The sequence below is a fragment of the Merops nubicus genome, unplaced genomic scaffold, assembly GCF_000691845.1.
Source record: "Merops nubicus isolate BGI_N331 unplaced genomic scaffold, ASM69184v1 scaffold4267, whole genome shotgun sequence".
Lineage (NCBI taxonomy): Eukaryota > Metazoa > Chordata > Aves > Coraciiformes > Meropidae > Merops > Merops nubicus.
Window position 1 is genome coordinate 11,083 of NW_008620822.1, and position 3,851 is coordinate 14,933.

Sequence of the window (3,851 nt, forward strand, 5' to 3'; positions counted from 1 at the left end):
TTGATCCTCAGAGCTTGATAACAATTCAAAATGCTGTGACTACCATTATAGAACTAGAAGACCAAATGATGTATATGGGTATACCTAACCTGAAAGATCCCAAGTGCTTTAAAAATGACCCAAGAAAATGAGAACCATGCTCACAATCAATGAAACGCCGACAAGCACACAATATGTCTAACAGTGCAAGTCCAAGCAAATGGTGAAATGCCAATTTTTCAAATAAAACAGAAAGAATACTGATGAGCAGACTGCAATTACTCATGCTGTATTTGGCCATGACAGCATAAAAGGAGCTCTGTAAGGTTGGACTCCTTGGGATTTTGGTTGTGATGGTGGTGGTTTTTTGCTTTTGTGTTATTGACCTGGCTTTTACATGCTGCCTGACAGAAGGCTGCTGAGTGCTACTTCGGAGCATCAGTTGAATGTCAGCTCAGATGCTACCAGCTGCAGCGCCAGTCTCATTCCTGCATCACCACCAAGAGCTTTATACTTTCTGTGAAAGCTAAACACAGTGAATACTGGCTAAATCTGACAAGATCACTGTTTAGAGATGGTCATAGAGGTAAGCAATAAGCTGTTCCATTTCACCACTCACTTGAATGACAACAAGCATTTAATATAGGTATGACATGCAGAACGTAATGGCCTTGCAGAAACTAGAAGTGGATACACAATGAGACTCAGAACAGCTTCTTCCTTGTGGAAGCCCATCTGTTACACACTATGTGGTTCTCTTTTAATGATTTATTTAAATAGAAGCAATCAAAAAGTTCAGCTTTTCAGTTTAGAATCAGATAATCGCTCAGACACAGGATGAACTGTGGAAACAATATGGATAGCCTATTAGAGATGGGCAAAAAAAAACAGCATTGAGGAAAAAAAATTAAAACTATCACCTAAAAAAACAGTAAAATGTAGAATCATTTTTGTCATCTCATAAGCAAATACTGTGTTGATATTTTTGTAGTAATTAAAAGCGGTATAAAGCCTTCAGACCTTTTCCAAAAGCATTGCAAAAATGAGTCAGAAGATAGAGAAGTCCTTGTATAATGGCTATTACTAAAAACAAATATTTAAACTATGAAAAAAAAGAAAGGTTTCCCAGCAGGCAGCATATTGCATTTGCTTCTATTATAAAAACTTTCAGCATTGAATCTATCAGAATAAAGATGTCTTTTAAAAAGCATAAAAATGCTTTGCAGTAAATGGTCATTAGCAGGTTAGTAAATCACAACCTATACAATTGTGTATGAAGCACAGAAGCTGCTTTTCATAAATATTTCAGGATGCAAAACCAGTATTACTTGAAGCAGCACCACTAGGGGTTTACTGCTGTTCACATGATATTAAGCTTTAGACTAATTAACTGCATCCTCCTTAACAGCCAAATATGCAGCTTTTTGAACAATGGCTGTAGTAAGACTAGGAGTAATTTTGTTATTCTTCGAAATACGTTCTGAATACTTTTTATTCTAAAGTAGCTAAGCCAAAACATACATTTTTAAAAAAAGCAAATTTAAAAAAAAAAAAAAAAAAAAGGCAGAGATAGGCTTCTCTTCAGTTAGAGGACAAAAAAACTATGAGATATTCTGTGCAAGTATGCAGAATATGTGCATTGAACAGAAGAAAGAAAACTGAGTGTGAAAGAAAATTCCACCTTCCGAAGAAACCCTTTTGCTACATCCAGTTCATTAGTTAATAAATATATCTGTTCAATTCCAGAAAGCTTCACTCTACAAAGCAGTGTTAGGCCTTATACAAGCAATTTCAAAGACAATAAAAATTACGTCAACGAGAGATAAGCAGTAGTGACTAAAGTACCAGCCTCCAAACAACAGTTTAAAAAAAATAAAGGGAAGGTTAAAAAGCCATTTTTGTGCACATGATAGCCTTTATTTTGTATTTCCTCCAGAAATTAATTCAGTATAGAAATTCTACTTTAAGATGAGTCGGCAAGCACAGCCTAGCAATTAGATGGCGAAATACAGTCCTCCCCCTAGTTTTGTGCATACATACATAATTTACCAGGAGATGCCTTCCCAAAAGTGTAATAGGGGCAGAAAATGGCTGAGTGCAGCCCGAAAAGGAATTCAGCAAATGAGACAGGAAAACCTGCCCATCAGTACTTGTAATGAGGAAACCAAGACCAGAGGGTGGGTTTCATTTCCAGCCCTAGGTTACAAATGCCAATCAACCCAAGCCAGGCTTTACAAGCGCAATGCAGCACTTTGGCAGACAGGCAAGTAATTAAGCTCTGCTTGTCTGGAACAGGTTTGGTTGGTTGGGGCTGCAGACCCTTCTCTTCCTTGCCACAACAGAGCCTTGTGACTTTATAAGGCAGATCAACAGTAAAGCACAAGAGCTTCAGTGATTTTTCCCAGAATCATTATGTCCTAGGCTATAGAAATACCTGCAGACTAGAAGAATGTAAAGCTCACACAGGGAGAGTATCACTTGACGTCAAATCTTTCTATTGCAAGTGATTAACTCAATCATGATTGATGCTAGAGTGATCAGGAAACTCAGTTTCACCACCATTTTGGGTAAAAATACATGACCTTTGTGTCCCTGGCTTTCCTCTTGGTTAAAATGTCAATAACAGTTACTACTTTTATAGAAGTGTTCTGATGCCCTCAGAAGAAAGTTACTATCTAAAGGGCAAATTAGTACCATTCATTCTAAAATGCTAATAAATAGCATCACTTGCCGATGCTTCTATTATCCAATGGGAAAAACATTTTTGAGCATCTCTAAAAATATGAAAGGATTTTTATCAAATCTCCTTTACAGGGAGCACTGGCAACTCTCAGCACAGTAAGCCAACCCTGATTTTTGCACTACATCTGCAATATCTTTTATACTTGGGCAGCTGGCACAAAGTGAGAAAATTCATTAACATGCTAATGATGTGTCCTATTTAAAATTCTAGCTCTGATTGTGTGATTAAGTCTCTTTCCTTGATGTCTGCTTCCTTATATCTGCATTACTGTAAGAAATCAACAATAGGTGATCAATTTATACACAAGAGAAAGACAAACATACACATATATTTTAGCATTTCAATTTCTTTGTCTAATGTTTTCCAGAGAAAGTAGTATTATCTTCAGTTAAAAAAATAAAAAAAAAAAAAACAAAAAAACAACCACCACCAACCAAAACAAAACCCCAAACTTCAGCACGTTTCAAAATAGGTTTTCAGGAACTGCTCAGGCACAGAAGAGGACAGTTCAAGTGTCAGACGACACAGAAATAACCATGCATAGGGAATAACTGTGCAGAAGGTTTAAAGCTGCTATATTAAAAAAAGAGGGAGGGAACGCTCCTGATGCACAGAAGAAAGGTTATTCCCTGGGAACAACACGAAAGCAAGAATAAGAGGAGACAACAGCTCCAGTCAATCCAACTACCCTTCCTAGAGAAAAATTAAGCATCTCCCTTCTATGTTGAAAGACAAATAAACTCACTGACTTACTTAAGCTAGCATAAACCTTCAAAAGACAAGAAGGCTAAGTGACTTTTTTTCTACATTATCTTTGGTAACCTATGTTTAGTTTAAGGATGGACACCTATTTCATAAAGAGTGGAGCCAAAGTGTAGCACAGTTGTGCCACAAGGAGGAATCACAGGTACATCTGACAGGACATGGATCAGCCAGCCCAACCCAGATCATTTTTGCTGTCTAAGTTAGCATGGCTCATTTGGCTGAAGGGCTCCTGAGGGGCTCCCTAATGAACTCTGGGCAGACAGACAGTAAAAAACAAAAATGGAGGATAGTAACATCCTCAGTAAAGTCAAATGGAGAAAGGATTTCTCTCCCTGAAAAGTCAAACTAAGCAGGAATAGGCTGC